General features: G+C 41.6%; 1 protein-coding gene across 4 annotated transcripts in view; it reads right to left on the bottom strand.

The window, feature by feature from the left end:
• ST6GAL2 (ST6 beta-galactoside alpha-2,6-sialyltransferase 2) overlaps positions 1 to 19,268 on the bottom strand; it is a 251,632-nt gene that overhangs the window by 156,816 nt on the left and 75,548 nt on the right. The gene's annotated exons all lie outside the window — the stretch shown is intronic.

Genomic DNA, 19,268 nt, shown 5'->3' with positions numbered 1-19,268 from the left:
TTAGGCTCTAAAGTCAGCGCGTAAAGCGAACATTGCGTATAGTCAAAATTACGCTTGAAAATCCCTTAAATTGCTCATAAGGTACTGTATACTGTACATGGTTATATATACAACCCTGTACAGTAATATGTATAAAGGTATAATGTATACAGTAATGTACAGAATATAATAAAGAATACATATGCAAAATATAATTTTACAGTATTGTATTTTTAATTACACGGGGTAATTACAGGGGGTCGTCAGGGCTTGATGTCAGTCCAGGAGACGGAGGTGACTGAGAGCTTGGGTGACAGAGAGCGAGTCGTAGACGAAGTGGTTGGCTCTGGTTCAGCTCGAGAAGTTGATTGCGTAGGCTCATCTGCTGCTGGTTGTTTTTCCTTGAAAAACATGGTGATTGGCAACTGTCGCTGTTGTCTCTTGAGCTGCTCAAACATTTCTTGGTACGGTCTCAAATCGTCCATAATAATACGTGTGATTTTGAGGCTTCGTTCCATAGAGGGATCGTATTCAGGAATTAAATCATTCAAGTGTTTTGCTGCTTGGAACACTTCAGCAAATTTATGAAGATTCCAACTTGCTGGCTCTTCTTGTTCGTCATCGTCGTCATCTTTGTCTTCTATAGACGATTTTATCAGTTCCTCTAACTCTTCATTAGTCAATGTTTCTCTATGGCTCTCAATTAATTCTTCAATTTCTTCCTCAAGGATGTTGATGAAGCCATCACCACCCACTTGCCTGGCCACCTGAACAATGTGTTTCACTTCTTTGTCAATGGTCTGGAAACCCTTAAAATCATTCACACATTCTTTCCATAGGTTTTGCCAACATGCATTGACTGTTTCAGGCTTGATTGCATCCATTGTTTAATATAAGTGATGCAATCGGCAATGTTGAAGGACTTCCAACAGTCCGTCACGTTAAGGTTGGGATCAGCATCCATAGTGCTACGTATCAGAGAACGTAAGCCTCATGTACATGGCCTTAAAACAGCGAATCATTTCTTGGTCGAGAGGTTGGAGGATGGAGGTGGTATTGTGGGGGAGAAAGAAGACTTCAACATCATTATGCGCAAGCCGGAGTGCTGCGGCGTGGCCAGGAGCCTTGTCTATGATCAGCAACACTTTAAAGTCAAGTCCTTTCTCTTTGAGGTACCGCTTGACCTCCAGATCAAAATACCTGTGGAACCAATCCAGAAATAATGCTGCTGTCACCCAAGCCTTTTTATTTGATTGCCAGAACACAGGCAGGAGATTTTTGTTCTTGCCTTTTAGGGCATGGGGATTTGAAGCCCTGTAGAGCAAGCCCGGCTTTATGAAATGCCCAGCCGCATTACCACAAAACAACACTGTCACGCGGTCTTTAGCTGCTTGGAAGCCAGGGGCTTGTTTTTCTGATTTCGAAGTGTAAGTGCGGTTGGGCATTTTTTTCCAGAAGAGCCCAGTCTCATCAGCATTAAAAACTTGTTCTGGAAGATGATAGCCCTTTTCTTCTATGATTTTCTTTAATTGTTCGGGATAGGCTTTTGCTGCCTCTTCATTGGCAGATGCAGCTTCACCAGTAGACTGTGTGTTTTTGAGGTTGAAGCGGTTCCTAAAACTGTTAAGCCAACTTTGGCTGGCTTTGAATTCCTTCTCATCAGAAGGCTGTCCCTCTTCGGCAGGAGGTTTGAACAGCGCATAGAGGCTAAGAGCCTTTTCTCGCAACGTGTTGCCATTGATAGGCACACGTTTACTGTTCATGTCTCCCAGCCATAAGTTTAATGCCTTTTCAGTCTTCACGCACCTGACTTGTCACCTTAGCAGTTATTGGAGCACTTGATGCCACAGCTTGATGAATTTCTCTCTCTCGAATCTTGATGGCATGGATGCTAGATTTGTTGTGGCCATATTTACGTGCCATGTTGGAGACTGACATACCGTCTCTCAATAAGTCCAACACAGCCAGCTTTTCCCCATTGGAACAGATCATCTGGTGCTCAACCGAAGAAACAGCGAAGTAGTTGACTTGTGTATAGGGGCCATGTTGTAGGAAAAATATGTACAGTATCTTTAAACACTAGAATCACACCAAGTGCGGCGAGATGCTCACACTATGAGAGGCACACGGGAACTGAGAACGACTGAGGGAACAGCAGATTCACGTCTCCCATCCCACGCTCACTCCGGGGCATACGCTCATTGTGGATGGAATCGCCCGCACTATTTACAGGTATCTTGTTATTTTTCTTTTTTTTTTTGCCGAGCGCGTATAGTTGAATTTGCGTAAGTTAAATGCACGTATGATGCAACTCACCTGTAGCTTATAAGAAAGGATCATAGTACCCATTGGGAAAGATCAAAACAAGTGTCTAGACACTTCACTTTATTATGGTCACATAACTTAGCCAATGGAAGCTAGAGGGAAAGAAGGCAAACAGGGACAGAGAGATCAACCATTGATGGCAACATTGTGATTTCTTTTTCACTTATGTCCAACAGTGAAATAGGGAAGACGCATGTATAAAGCATGGGAGAGGCCAACATTAGACATGTCACCCAAAGCAACACAGTGAAAGTGAACAATAATAGCCAAGCACAGAAGACTGCTGTAGAGGAACAAGAAATCAAACCGCTGAAGGGAATGTAAGTGTCACAGTCAAAACTAGATTCTGTAGCAGGTTTTGGCCACGTGAAATGATCAAAAATCACTACAATGCAAAGCCAATTTATAATTTTAAAAGTCCACTCAGGAGGCTATTCAGAAGGTGCTACTCGGTACTAGTGAGGTGATTAAAAACTGGGTTACTCATACAGCAATGTACTACTCAGCAGGTACCTGTAGTTGAGTAACAGTGTAGAATCGTTTCAGAGTAGCAGCAGGGTTAGTCTGTATCCGCAAAAAGAACAGGAGGACTTGTGGCACCCTAGAGACTAACAAATTTATTTGAGCATAAGCTTTCATGAGCTACAGCCCACTTCATTGGGCCTAAAAGTGGCAATTCTTCGACAAAAAAACTTCAAAAACAGACTCCAACAAGAGACTGCTGAATTGGAATTAATTTGCAAACTGGATACAATTAACTTAGGCTTGAATAAAGACTGGGAGTGGATGGGTCATTACACAAAGTAAACTATTTCCCCATGTTTATTCCCCCCCCCCCACTGTTCCTCAGACGTTCTTGTCAGCTGCTGGAAATGGCCCACCTTGATTATCACTACAAAAGGTTTCTCCCCCCAACCCTTGCTGGTAATAGCTCACCTTACCTGATCACTCTCGTTACAGTGTGTATGGTAACACCCATTGTTTCATGTTCTCTGTGTATATAAATCTCCCCACTGTATTTTCCACTGCATGCATCCGATGAAGTGAGCTGTAGCTCACGAAAGCTTATGCTCACATAAATTTGTTAGTCTCTAAGGTGCCACAAGTACTCCTGTTCTTAGTGTAGAATCGGTCTCCAACAAAGTAAATATTGCCTTTCTCTCTGCTGCCTTCCTACATGGGTAGGGCTCCCCTACTGCCAGCAGTGCTTAATTTGTGCCATGGCCAAGCACCTCTAGGCTTGGAAATTCATAGCCCCAGCACCTATGGGCTTGGCAGTTCATAGCCCCAGCACCTCTGGGCTTGCTGCATCAGTTATGACTGTAAAAAAATTGCTTGAGCCCTGGCACCTCTTTCATTACAAATTAAGCACTGTGCTTTACGTTTTGATTCAGCAAGGGAAGGACAGACCAGGGACATGGTCAAAGCAAGGTCTACTTTTCCTGATCTTTTGTGAGTGAAAGCTCCTGTACAGCAGTGGCAGAGATTGGAGTTGGCCCTTTGCTGGTCTAACTTCCACCAGGTAGCCACAGCAGGCCTCCTGGGGCCTTCACTGCCCATTATGTCTGAATGCAGCTTGGCTGTAGTGGAGAATCAGGGCCATGTTCTACCTGTCAATAAGTGGCTCTTCCCAAATACCCCCTGGTGACCTGAGGGAGACCCTGCAAGCAGCTCCTTGCCTCAGTTTCCCCCTTCAGTGAGTGGGGCTGTGACTGTGTACCAGGTTGCAATGTCAGGAGGAGGGAACTGGGAGCAGACCTGCAGGACAGGAGCTGCCACTGCAGGGTGAGTACAGGGTAGATTTGCTTTCCAACACATTTCATTCCAGGGCTTCCCCTCTGTATTAGGCCAGGAAAAGTGTATATTTGCCTAGGGCCCCGTGACAGACCCAGAACCTTCCTGTGACCCACTTGTGGATCAGGATCTGCCTTTTGGGAAACACCAATCTACATAAGCATAGGTTCCCAATAGTACTAATGTTTGTTTCAAAATACTGTGGGCCTAATATTAAAAAAAAAGTAGTTAAAAAAAAAGAAAAGAATGTTAGGTATCACTAGGAAAGGGATAGATAATAAGACAGAAAGTATCATAATGCTACTATATAAATCCATAGTATCTCCACACATCAAATACTTCAAGATCTGGTCACCCCAGCTCAAAAAAAGATATCTTAGAATTGGAAAAGGTACAGAGAAGGGCAACAAAAATGATTATGGGTATGGAACAGTTTCCATATGAGGAGAGATTAAAAAGACTGGTACTTTTCAGCTTGGAAATTACATGACTAAGGGGGCATATGACAGAGGTCTATAAAATTGTGACTGGTGTGGAGAAAGTGAATAAGGAAGTGTTATTTACTCCTTCTCATAACACAAGAACTAGAGGTCACCAAATGAAATTAATAGGCCACAGGTTTAAAACAAACAAAAGGAAGTATTTCTTCACACAACACCCAGTCAACCTGTGGAACTTGTTACCAGAGGATATTGTGAAGGCCAAAACTATAACAGGGTTCAAAAAAGAACTAGAAAAGTTCATGGAGGATGAGTCTATCAATGGCTATTAGCCAAGATGGTCAAGGATGCAACCCCATGCTCTGGGTGTCCCTAGCCTATTTGCCAAGCTGGGCGTGGACAACAGGGGATGGATCACACGATGATTGCCTGTTCTGTTCATTCCCTCTGAAGCTCCTGGCATTGGCCACTGTTGGAAGGCAGGAGAATGGGCTAGATGGATCATTGGTCTGATCTAATATGGTCATTCATTATGTAATTATGCCTCTGCCTGTGTGGTGCTTGCTCCGAAGCGCATTGAAATCAGTGGGGATCTTTCCATTGACTTCACTGGGCTTTGGATAGCACCGTAGTCCATTACAAGGTATAGAAGACACAAACTGCCCTATTCTCCTTGTGCTGGTTCTCCTGGTTCTGTGGATGAAGGGAAAGCAGTGGATGTATTGTTTCTTGACTTTAGCAAAGCTTTTGACACGGTCTCCCACAGTATTCTTGTCAGCAAGCTAAAGAAGTATGGGCTGGATGAATGGACTATAAGATGGATAGAAAGTTGGCTAGATTGTTGGGCTCAACGGGTAGTGAACAATGGCTCCATGTCTAGTTGGCAGCCGGTGTCAAGTGGAGTGCCCCAGGGGTCGGTCCTGGGGCCGGTTTTGTTCAATATCTTCATAAATGATCTGGAGGATGGTGTGGATTGCACTCTCAGCAAATTTGCGGATGATATTAAACTGGGAGGAGTGGTAGATACACTGGAGGGCAGGGATAGGATACAGAGGGACCTAGACAAATTGGAGGATTGGGCCAAAAGAAATCTGATGAGGTTCAATAAGGATAAGTGCAGGGTCCCGCACTTAGGATGGAAGAACCCAATGCACAGCTACAGACTAGGGACCGAATGGCTAGGCAGCAGTTCTGTGGAAAAGGACCTAGGGGTGACAGTGGACGAGAAGCTGGATATGAGTCAGCAGTGTGCCCTTGTTGCCAAGAAGGCCAATGGCATTTTGGGATGTATAAGTAGGGGCATAGCGAGCAGATCGAGGGACGTGATCGTTCCCCTCTATTCGACATTGGTGAGGCCTCATCTGGAGTACTGTGTCCAGTTTTGGGCCCCACACTACAAGAAGGATGTGGATAAATTGAAGAGAGTCCAGCGAAGGGCAACAAAAATGATTAGGGGTCTGGAACACATGACTTATGAGGAGAGGCTGAGGGAACTGGGATTGTTTAGTCTGCAGAAGAGTAGAATGAGGGGGGATTTGATAGCTGCTTTCAACTACCTGAGAGGTGGTTCCAGAGAGGATGGTTCTAGACTATTCTCAGTGGTAGAAGAGGACAGGACAAGGAGTAATGGTCTCAAGTTGCAGTGGGGGAGGTTTAGGTTGGATATTAGGAAAAACTTTTTCACTAGGAGGGTGGTGAAACACTGGAATGCGTTACCTAGGGAGGTGGTAGAATCTCCTTCCTTAGAAGTTTTTAAGGTCAGGCTTGACAAAGCCCTGGCTGGGATGATTTAATTGGGGATTGGTCCTGCTTTGAGCAGGGGGTTGGACTAGATGACCTCCTGAGGTCCCTTCCAACCCTGATATTCTATGATTCTATGCTGGCTATATTTAGGAGCTCAGGGTGTGTGGGAAGGTCAGATCTGTATGGCCAGGGCCCCTCCCTTCTATACATCTGTCAGCAGAACAGCACGGCAGGGAGTATCAAGAGCAGCTTCCCAGCAGAACAGCCCCCAGGAACTGCTGCTTCAGTGCTTCACTGTTTCCCCATTCAAACCACACCATTGCTCCACCACAGTTTTGCACTCTGGTATTTGTAAGACTCCATTGCTACAACTGGCTGGTCGCTTGACTCCAAAGGTCCATGCGCCTGAGTGGGATAACATATTTTAATAACATATGTGATCTTTAATTTACTGCCCTCTTTAGTTTTTCTCATTTCAGGGGCCAGCATATGGTTGATATTAGGGACAAAAAAGGGATTTTTTTTTCCATAAGAGCACCTGCTCCCTCAGCCATACTAAGTGGGAAAAGGTTTTTCTTTTTTAAGTCCAACACTGATTATAAAAACATGACAGGAAAGTGTCTTGATATGGAAAAGCCTGTCATCTTTATTTTTTGTGCTGGCAATAGCAGCCTGCTGTCCTTTCTGAAACGCATTTCACTAGCAGACACTGCAGTGAACCATTTCTCTGGTCAAAACATAAGTAGAAAGCCAGCAGTGGACTTAGCTAATTGTATTTGTGGCAGATTTTTAAAATAATCAGTTGTCTTCATCTTTATTATTTATGCCACAGCAACACAACTTATGCATGGCCCTTCCTCTAGAGCTCCATCAGTGAAGGAGAAGGACATGTGCTTTGATGGGATAAAAGGTTTCTGCAGTGCTCTTTACTGATAAGTACTTGAACCAAAGCCTTGAAAAGGCTGTATTTCATTCTTTTGAAAGTGATCTTTTTTAAAACTTTCCCCCTTCGGGCATACTGCAGAGATTTTGTTATTTACTGCGGGAGAGAAAACATGCCTCATGATCAAACCTTTCAAGAAATAAACAGATTAAAAGATGCTCACACCTTGGACTACTGAAAGAGGGGGAGATTTTTAAAGTGAGAGTAAAGAGCAATGTAAAAGAATTAAAGAGAAATCGATCAGTCAAAAATCATTTTGGAGAAATTGCAGGGGGCCCAAGTGCCAATTTTATGCATTCCTGGGATGGAGGGCAGAGGGGGAACTGAAATAATAAACAGTACAATCTTATTTTCGTGCACAGATCTCTGGAGTAAGAAGGTGCTGTTTATCATCACACAGTTGCAATCTGCACTAGAACTGCATTTTAAAAATTATTTGCTATCTCATAAGATAATATATCTTCATATTATATATAATTACTATTACATTGCCTAATTTTTCCATCAGAGCTAAAAATATATCATGTGAAATGTTCACACTGGAATATTTTCGACTCTATTTTGATCTCCCTTTATGGCAGATCCTGAATTTTTACTCTCTCTCTCTTTTCCCCTCCCCCTTTCCTCCTATGGGAAATTTATGTCTGTTCCTGGCATCTTTCCCCATCCTTCCCAAAAAATGGTCACAGAGAAAAAGGATTCATTTTGGTGTTTTTGCACTGTCTAGTGTATCTCTTACATCAGTAAATTACCCTTCTTTCTTAGAAGAGGCCCTAGCATATCCTGCACTGACCTCTTGATCCTTGTGTGCTTGAAACATTAGTTATCTTTCCCTCTCAAGTAACCTCCTTTTCATTTTCCACCTATTTTCTCCTCTTCTTTTTAAACTGTGTCTTGACTTCATGCTTCAGTTTTTCCAGTCCCCTTCAGTTGCGGTTGTCTATAGCTCACAGTTGTCATCACCATTTAAAAGTCTACATTTGGCGACAGTATAATAGATAATAATTTGTATTACAGTAGCATCCAACAAAGATCAGTTTCCCATTGTGCTAACTTTTATACATACACATACAGTCCCCTGCCCTGAAGAGCTTACAGTCTGAATAGCCAAGGAAAACAAAGGGTGGAGTTGTATGTACAATTATCATATTTGTGTCTGCCAGAGTGCTTTTTAGACTTAGGCCTGGTATACACTAACTCTGTAAATCAATCTAAGTTACACTAGTTGAGTTACGTAAGTTACAACTTAGTTTCTGCCTCTTATTGAGGTGGAGTACTGAAGTCACCGGGAGAGTACTCTGCCATCGATTTAGCGTGTCTTCACCAGACCTGCTAAATCGATGCCACTGCTCTAAGTATGACAAAATTTCAGATAATCCTTTATCTTCTTTATTCTCCTCAGGACCAAAACAAACCTCCAAACTCTTTGGGGTTCAGTTATCAGTTCTATAATTACACAAATAACTAGATATTAATACGCTACAGATTCAGTTCAGGAAATGCTTGGTTTCATATGCTTCTAGAAGAATACCAGGAGATATTGGCAAACACAGCATGTCTTAATTCCTAGTTCTACTTAAAGTGAAGCAGCTAAACTAGAAAGCCTTCCTCATCAATTCACAGGAACACTAAACACAAACACACACACAAGACCGAGGCTTCAGAAGTAAGAAACTGGGTATAACCTCATCAGATCTCGGAGATGAAAAATCTTTGACATTTTCTTACTTAGCTTGCAGCAAGGACAGGCTGAAGTGACTAATATCAAAGGAGTGTGTGTGTGTGAGTGGTAAGGAATTTCTGGTGATAATGGTTTCAGCACAGTTGAATTTCCTATGTGCAGTTCATTAACTTTGCCTTTTCTGATATTCTGAGATGATCAGCAGCATTTGACAAGGAAATTGGGGGAAGTTTCTCGAAGAAACAGGAAAACAAATCATCAATCAAATGGTATTACCATGTTGCTAAAACTGTAGGGATAAAAAGATATTTTTAATTTGAATTTCAGGAAATTACACAAACTTTATTTATCTAAGTGTTCTGTCTTTTGAATGCTTTGATGGGCACAATAGAAAAACAATTGCCAGTGCCAACAAAACAAGCAAAATTAGAAACCTGCACTGTAGTGTTTTCATAAAACCCACAGTGGAGTTTGTAAATTCAAATGGAATTTTAACAGAACCTAAATTTAACATCCATTTTTAATTACCTATATTAAAACTGGCTTTCTGCATGGCTGAAAGACTTTGTTAATTCTGATGGCATTTCTGCAGGCCTGGGCCTGAAGAAAATCTGTCCAATAAAAACAAAGCTGTCACTGGTGGCAAAAGTGGACTCAGCCCTGAACCCTGTGGGGTGACGTTCTTCTTTGTCAGAATGCTAGCCTTTCCCCACAGAAAGACAGGATATTGGAGGTAATGAGGGCCACCAGAAGTGTATGTATTATTATTTTGTTAAGAACATAAGAATGGCCCTACTGGGTCAGACCAAAGGTCTGTCTAGCCCAGTATCCTGTCTTCCCACAGTGGCCAGTGCCAGCTGCCCCAGAGGGAATGAACACAACAGGTAATCATCAAGTGATCCATTCCGTCGCTCATTCCCAGCTTCTGGCAAACACAGGCTAGGGACACCATTCCTGCCCATCCTGGCTAATAACCATTGATGGACCGATCCTCCATGAACTTATCTATTTATTGAACCCTGTTACGGTCTCGGCCTTTACAACATCACAAGGAGTTCCACAGGCTGACTGTGCGTTGTGTGAAGAAATACTTCCTTTTATTTGTTTTAAACCTGATGCCTATTAATTTCATTTGGTGATCCCTAGTTCTTGTGTTATAAGTAGTAAACAACACTTCCTTATCTACTTTCTCCACACCAGTCATGATTTTATTGACCTCAATCATATCTCCCCTTAGCTGTTTCTTTTCCAAGCTGAAAAGCCCCAGTCTTATTAATCTCTCCTCATACGGAAGCCATTCCAAACCCCTCATCATTTTTTTTGCCCTTTTCTGAACCTTTTCCAATTCCAATATAGCTTTTTTGAGATGGGGCAACCACATCTGCACAAAGTATTCAAGATGTGGGCATACCATGGATTTATATAGAGGCAACATGATATTTTCTGTCCTATTTTCTATCCCCTTCTTAATTATTCCCAGCATTCTGTTCACTTTCTTGACTGCCACTGCACACTGAGTTGATGTTTTCAGAGAACTATCCACAATGACTCCTAGATCTCTTTCTTGAGTGGTAACAGATAATTTAGACTCCAACATTTTATATGTATAGTTGGGATTATGTTTTCCAATGTACATTACTTTGCAGTTATCAACATTAAATTTCATCTGCCATTTTGTTGTCCAGTCACCCAGTTTTGAGAGATCCTTTTGTAGCTCTTTGCAGTCTGCCTGGGTCTTAACTATCTTTAGTAATTTTGTATCATCTGCAAATTTTGCCACCTCAGTGTTTACCCCTTTTTCCGGATCATTTATGAATATGTTGAATAGGACTGGTCCCAGAACAGACCCCTGGGGGACACCACTATTTACCTCTCTCCATTCTAAAAACTGACCATTGAGTCCTACCCTTTGTTTCCGATCTTTTAACCAGTTACCAATCCATGAGAGCACCTTCCCTTTTATCCCGTGACAGCTTATTTTGCATAAGAGCCTTTGGTGAGGGACCTTGTCAAAGGCTTTCTGAAAATCTAAGTACACTATATCCACTAGATCCCCTTGATCCACATGCTTGCTGATCCCCTCAAAGAATTCTAGTAGATTGGTGAGGCATGATTTCCCTTTACTAAAACCATGTTGACTCTTCCTCAACAAGTTATGTTCATCTATAGGTCTGACAATATTGTTCTTTATTATAGTTTCAATCAGTTTGCTGGGTACTGAAGTCAGACTTACAGGCCTGTATTTGCCGGAATCACCTCTGGAGCCCTTTTTAAAAATTGGCGTCACATTGCTATCCTCCAGTCATCTGGGACAGAAGCTGATATAAATGATATGTTATTGACTACAGTTAGTAGTTCTGCAATTTCACATTTGAGTTCCTTCAGAACTCTTGTTGTATTACATTAGTGCCCAGAGACCCCCAACAGAGATCAAAGCCCCACGGTGCTAGGGGCTATATAAACCAGTAAGAGTCCCTGCCCTGAAGAGCTTACAATCTAAACAAACAACACCAAATGGTGGGAGAAAGGGAGTATTATCTCCATTTTACAGATGGGGGACTGAGGCACAGAGAGACCATGTGACTTACCCAACATCACACATGAAGGCTGTGCCAGAGTCAGGAACTGAGTCCAGACCTCCTATGTCCCACTCCAGTGTCTTAGTTTATTTTGGTTTTTGTCTTTTTTTAAACTTTCTTTGGGCCTCCAAGGCTTACTTGGTCAAGACCTCATGCAGTTTTTCAGGAGGAAATCCCAAAAAAACTGTATTTGTAGTCTAAAATGATGAAAATCATCATTGGACAAATGTATAAATTCATTCAAAAACAAAAAGGAGAACAGTGCAACGTTTCTGGTGAGGTAAAAGGTGAATTTTTCATAGAGTGGGTAACTGGGACATGATTTTCATTGTTTGGAAATGGTTGATGTGTTACATATAGGCTGGTACAGATGTGGGGAGAAAGCAAATATTCATGAAATGGATGAGAGAAAATAAATGGATTTTGGTTCTGAGTAATACAATGAAGGCAGAATCATGATGCATACTGTTGGTAAAGGATCATAAATTGGATAAATAACAGACCATGTTTCAAATTCAAAGAGAGAATATGTAGGGTCACAAGTGGAATATTGCATACAGTTTAGATCACACACTATAGAAATGGTTATCCAGGGTTTAGAGAAGTCTCGGAAGGAAAGGAGATTGGTTTGTGATATGAAAAGGGCTGTTTTGCAGTAGAAGGAAAGGCTCAAGAAATAAAGAACCTATCTATCTAGCTTAGGTATTACTAGCACCCTTCCCTGTAGTATTTCAACAAGTTTATCACATATAAAAGGAGGCTGAAAAAGGGAAGATTTTACTGTAGTTTTCAGACACTTGAAGAGAAATCTATAGTAGGAAATTAAGAGTTCTATTTGCAGTGCCAGGGGATAATAGAGAGTCACAAATGAGAGCATCAGAAGAGAAAATTAAAGCTAAGAGTTTTTTTCTCATGAGAATGGTGACTGGAAAGTAGTACAGTTTGTGATGCATTTACAGCAAGGATGGATATATGCTTGGAATCCTAAGTGTATGTATGTTTGTTGAGTAGCAAGACACACTTGCCAGAAAGAGAAGGAGGACTGGCTAGATCTTTGGTTTTTTCCATTCACAATTTCTAAGTTTGTCTCTCAGAAGGAATCCTAAATTTTACCTTACAAGGGAAATCTTTTGGATACACTAAAGTCATGGAGAGCAACAAAGAGTGGATAGTTCTAGATTCTGATGCAGAAGGGACATAGAGAAAGATAAAAAGAAAAGGAGTACTTGTGGCACCTTAGAGACTAACCAGTTTATTTGAGCATGAGCTTTCGTGAGCTACAGCTCACTTCATCGGATGCATAGCATATCGTGGAAACTGCAGAAGACATTATATACACACAGAGACCATGAAGCAAAACTTCCTCCCACCTCACTCCCCCGCTGGCAACAGCTTATCTAAAGTGATCCTCAAGTAGAGCCATTTCCAGCACAAATCCAGGTTTTCTCACCCTTCCCCCCCCCCACACACACAAATTCACTCTCCTGCTGGCAACAGCCCATCCCCCTTTGAAACCCCTCTTTATAATGCGCATGATAATCAAGGTAGGTTTGTGCTGGAAATGGCTCTACTTGAGGATCACTTTAGATAAGCTGTTGCCAGCGGGGGAATGAGGTGGGAGGAAGTTTTGCTTCATGGTCTCTGTGTGTATATAATGTCTTCTGCAGTTTCCACGATATGCTATGCATCCGATGAAGTGAGCTGTAGCTCACGAAAGCTCATGCTCAAATAAACTGGTTAGTCTCTAAGGTGCCACAAGTACTCCTTTTCTTTTTACGAATACAGACTAACACGGCTGTTACTCTGAAACCTGAGAGAAAGATAAGACTCTGGAAAAGGCAAAAGAGGGTGATACGGGCTCATTGCATGGAGAGGGGGAGAGAGTCCTGACAAGATTACAACAATCAAGATAATAAGATGATTACTAGTAAAACTCAGGGACTACAATGAATTTAATACATTTTTATTTTTTTTTCCTTTTCTAGAAAGAGTGAAAGCAACTACCTTAGCTCCTACCTCATTCTGCAAAAACACAGTGCTTTACAGAAATACATCCTTTGGATGTATAGGATGTGCCATTAGGTGTCACAAACAGGACAGTCTCTGGAATATCTCCTGTCTTCTTCCTGTTCTACTTTTGACACTGATTCCATTTTGTAGTTTCAGAATTCAGATAACAAACAGATGGGGGAAAAAATGTATGATGGAACAAGGACAAGGCAGATGCAGAGCAAAAATAAAATTAAATGGCTGCTATTATATCCTAGAGGAGGAGTTGTAATGAAATAGCCCTAACATCTCTGCCAGTGAACTCCTTACTACAGCTCAGCTTAGACACTCCACTTCTCAGTACTGCTCATGTAGCTTGCAAGATGTATCCCCTATTCATAGAAGAATGAAGGCACACACAGCACAAATACTGCTCCACATACAGCATTTGCGGAGGCTACTAATGTAGTTCTCTAAGAGCACAGTAAAGTTGTTAAGGGTTAGCTTAAGTTTTCCATGTCAGTTGTACAGGAAGCTAATGACAATGCAGCTGAATTGTGAATCATTTCAAACTCAGCACTGAAAATGGAAAATGACTGCTTCATTTTCGGAAATCAAACTTGAGCTTTATTTCTTTTCTTACCCTCAGGAGCTCATTAGTTGCTATGGAGAGCTTCGACACAAATATAATATTGTATGTACAGAAACAGTACTCTAGCTGAGAGCTCTAGGACAAATCAAACACTTCACAGGATTCAGAAGGAATTCCTAGCGTGATTTGAATGATGACTTTATAGTAAATATGAACATGAGGTTTCAAAAATTAAAAATATGAGGTTTACTAAGTTTTGGTTCACAGCTACTAGCTTTCCCTTGCAAGATAGAGATGACCTTTACATTACTGGATGTTCTTTTCATTTATTACAGTTAAACTAGAACAATGTATCCTGTATGTGAAAATGCACAAAAGCAGATGCAGAAACTTTGACTTCATCATATTATCAGGTCTGATAACAAAGCCATCAAAATGTTCAGTTGCCTAATGACACACAGCAGGACATGTGTTTCTGAACCACTAAGATTGTCACTTTCATAGTATTTCAGACGAAAAAAATAACAAAGGGCTATTTAGTTCTTTATCTTTACCGAAGTTTTCCTCCTAATCTCCAACTTGATTCTTATGAGTTAAGGTTATTATTATTGTTATATATTCCCAGACTATCCTGGCAGCCAAGTGCTTCACCATATGGAATACTGAATTCCAATCATCTTACGGTAAACCTCTGGGTAATTCAAGTCTGAAACCTCAACAGACCAATTACACTTTTATGCTAAGAATTGCTCATGGTTTAGTGGATAAATCAGCTAACAGCTGGACAAGAGTTCTTTGTACAGTTTTAATCATTTTTATAGTCTCTAATAGCATGGTCAGATTAGTTGTAATGGCTTCACAAGAAACTAATTCCCTCTTTCGGAGAGAAGACACCTATGCTGTTGGATGGCTGAATAGTTAGTTTCAGTAAGCTTAGAACATAGGATTTAATGCTTTGTTTAACTAGAAATATGTAGTAATCACCTAGCTATAGCCTCAAGTCTAAGAAAAGAGGGGATAGAATGTGTGCGAATCTAGGGCAAGATGGTAGCTGCGTCCAAGCACAACCCCTCCACCCAAAATCAAGTTATTATATGTTTCCATTTGTTATCCTTAAACCTTTCCCCAGCACATACTAAATAAATACAGACAGAACATACGTCCCAATAGATTGGCAAGTATCTATCCACAAGTTTCTGTGTGAAAGTCAGCCATTTTGCTCTGCACGGGTACATGTGGTTATTTCCTCTTTTTATGCACATGAGTTTGTACCTTATGAGTTTTGCTTTGCAATTCAGGCTCAGATGAACTCATAAGCTCCAAGCAAAACTTAATTCTATCTGGTTTACATGGAGAAATTGAAAAACAGCCTAAGAAAACAGTAATAATGGGTGCCTTCACCTCCCCACATACCTTTGGAGGTGGCAAAATTTGCAGATGACAAAACCATTTGACTTAGGCAAGACTAGAAAAGAATATGAAGCAATTCAGAGGGACCTAACAAAGGGAAGTGGATGGGCAGTGTGATGACAGATGAAATTCAGTGTTGACAAATACAGGGTAATGAGTAGTGATGGGGATATTGTGAAATTTGAATGATTTTGTGATTGGGTGTTCACCCCACATTAGCCCAGAAAGAGATAATGTGACTCAGAAAGTGTTAAGTAACCTGATAGAGTTTGGCTGGACAGGCAAGCACTTATTGAGGATGGAGCCCAGCTAGTCAGGAGCAGGCAGGGCTGGTATAAGGTCAGGAAGTAAGGGCAGAAGAGGGCTGCAGTGTGGAAGGCTGCAGTCACTCTCTGGACTTAGACAGGGAAAGAAGGAAACCCAGGGGAGAACAGAAGCCCTGGGATCCAGGCCATGAAGAAAAGTTTCCCCAGAGGGGTGGTGGAGAAAGAAGCCTATAGAGGTAGACTAGGAAGCAGCCCAGGGAAATGGCAGCAAGGTTTAGGACAGTGCAAACCTCGTCCGCTGATTAAAAGGTTCCAGGCTGGAACCCGGAGTAGCAGGACAGCCTGAGTGCCCCTACCAGCCACTGGGGGAAGTGGCATTGCTTTGAATTAAAAGATTGTCAGGAACGATACTCAAACAGGCTATCCAGTGAGACTCACCTGCATGAGGCCACACCAGGGGAACTGCTCAACCTTTCCTAGAGAGACTCAGCAATGCCCCCCAGACATACCTGGACTTGTGCTCCCCAAGCACATGGACTGAGGGTATAAAACAGACAGAGTGGACACATACTGGGCCCTTCTCCTGTCCCCACCTTCACTGCAAACAACTAAGACACTGAGAAGACAAGCCTCAAACAGAGGAGGTTGGCCCAGGTTTAAGGAACAAACCTGTATATTAAGGACTGCAATATCCAGTGGGGTGAGAAAAACTGCTTAATCTAGATGTTGCCCAGTCTAATAGGGTTGAGAGTTGAGACTGTGTGCTTATATTTTCTTTCCTTTTGGTAACCACTCTGACTGTTTGCCTATCACTTCATATCACTTAAAATCTACCTTTTATAGCCAATAAGTTTGTTTAATTGTTTACCTTTACCAGTGAGTTTGTATGAAGCGTGGGGCAAATCTGCTCAGGCAAAGGCTGGTGTATGTCCACTTTCCATTGCTGAAGAGGTGAACCAATTAATACATGTGCACTGCCCATCTTGAGCAGCGCAAGACGGTATATTCCTGGGGTATAGTGCTGGGAACTGGGGGGATTTGGCTGGTGCCTTTCTCTGTGTGATTCATGAGTGGCTCGGGGAGCATTCATGCAATCTAGCTGGGTGTGGGGCTCCACATGCTGTTGTGCAGAGTGATCACAGCACCTGGAGGAGTTGCTGCTGATCACTAGCAAGGCATTGTGAGAGACAGCCAAGGCTGGGGAGAGTTCAGGGGGCACAGTCCCAGGCTGCATCCTGGTCCCAGGCTGCACCCCAGGGGGAACCCGTCATAACAATGCTAATGCAAACCTTTGATTTCTCCTATGGGGAAATCGACACAACTTAAACTGATGCCAATAGACTCAGGTAGGCCCTCACAACAGAATAAAGTAAAGGAGTCAATTTTGAATATGTAGGAAAATGAGTCAGAAAAACCATTATGATGCTCCAAAGCCCTCCACATTTTTTCTGATTCCATGTATTTTCAGAAGGGATGAAAGAGAGGACTTGATTACATTAACCTTGGGTGAGAATGGAAAACTTTGCTGAAAGGCTTGCCAAAAATAACCAAGTTGTAAAAGTATTGCCAAATAATACTTTAAAATCATTTTACATGATGAAGAAGATGGATATGTCCTGTTGGCCTCATTACTCCAAGAATTACTCTAAAGCCAATTCATATTATGGATAATATTAGTCAGTTCCAAAGCACTTTTGGTGCTGTTGAAGAAAGTTACTTTCAGCAATAATTTGTGATTTCCTAAATCTCCACACACATTTGTACAGGGAAAAAATAGAATTACTTACTGGCGATTTGGTTGTCTGTCTCTTCTTCTACCAAAGTAAAAAATTAGGTTTTTTTTAGTATTATCCAACTACAATATCAAAAACAGGAGACAAAATATCTCTACACTACACACGAGAAACTATGTTATGATGATTAAGGTTGCAAAGTCTAGCACTCAAATGTTAGGGCCTTAAAGGTGAGAACGAGCAAGTAGAACTTAATGTGTGAGGAGAGGAAAAGCCAGTGCAGAGATTCAAGGAGGAAAGTAATGCAGTAGCATGGTGGTAGATGAAGATCTGACCGCTATTTTGCATAGACTGGAGAGAAGAGTAGGAGGATGCATATGTTATAAGTATCAAGTAACTATGATTAAGCTCTGGTTAATCTTGTGGGAATTGGTCCTCAGCTGGTGTAAATCAGTTTATATCCATTGATTTCAATGGACCTATGTTAATTTTACTACCTGAGGATCTTGCCTGCGAACCTGGAAAACTCTTTTTTTTTTAGCGGGTTCAGGTTTGTTTATTTGTTTATTATTATAAGGAAGAGTTTTCAACAGAGTGCGTTGTTTCTTTGCGACAGCTCAAGTTTTGGTTCAGGTTTGTTTATTTGTTTATTATTATAAGGAAGAGTTTTCAACAGAGTGCGTTGTTTCTTTGTGACAGCTCAAGTTTTGGTTTGGTGGGATTGTTTTTGTTCCGCAACTGTATCCTCAGAGTCAAAAGCCAATCCAGACACAGCTGCCTTTTATTATTCAGCACGTGGTGACTGGAGCTGGGTGTTGTCTGTCATTATGGCTACGCATTTAACATTGCAAGAGACAAGGTGGGTGAGGTAACGTATTTTTATTGGACCAACTTCTGCTGGTGGAAGGTACAAGCTTTTGAGCTACACAGAGCTATTACCTCACCTACTTTGTGTCGCTCTCATATCCTGGGACCAACACTACTACAACAACACTTCAAACAACTGTTTAATACTGCCGCAGTTACATCGTTACCACCATTGTTTTTTAAGTTGGCACCTCATTAAACTGATGTTGGGACTGTCACAGCACGGGTACTGCTCTTTAACCAGATTCACAACCACTGCAGTGACTTGAAAATCTGTTAATAAAGCATTCTTTTTGAATGTATCCAACTCTTAGGTGCAAAATGAATTGGAGGCCACAATATCTTTTCAAATCAAACTGCCGGCAATGAATTAAGAATTTCTCCAATTTGAAACATTTTGAGTGGTGACTTAGGCCTTGTCTAGACTAAAACGTTCTACCACTTTAACTATACTGGTATGGTGAAGTGGTACAACCCTCCTAGGGTAGACACAGTTATACCAGTGTAAAAAAGTGCTTTTATAAAAAAGTGGGAAAGAGAATAAGCTATGCTGGTATAAGCCACCTTTATACAGGTATAACTGCATCCACACTAGGCTTTCTACCAGTATAAATATATCACTTTAAAAAAAATCACACTCCAAACTGATATACTGTATACTGTTTGCAGACCAGGCCCTAGTTACATTAGAATTGTTGGGATTCACAAAGCTTATACTCTTCTGCAGCATCTTGGTGAGATCCCAGTTTTATTTTCCATTCTGTGTTTTGCTTATAGGTAACCACCTTCATCAGTAGGTTTATCCAGCTCTATGCAGCTGCCACATTACACTGCTCCATCTTCCCTCAGCTGGAGCGATTCAATGCAAAAGGAACCTGGTTCCATCATAAAATCCTGGTGGTCAGCAGAAAGGGTCCTGAACTTGAA

This window comes from Chelonia mydas, chromosome 1 (genome assembly GCF_015237465.2).
Source record: "Chelonia mydas isolate rCheMyd1 chromosome 1, rCheMyd1.pri.v2, whole genome shotgun sequence".
Taxonomy (NCBI): domain Eukaryota; kingdom Metazoa; phylum Chordata; order Testudines; family Cheloniidae; genus Chelonia; species Chelonia mydas.
Note: the sequence above shows the minus strand (reverse complement) of the source record. Positions and strands in the feature narration are given on the sequence as shown.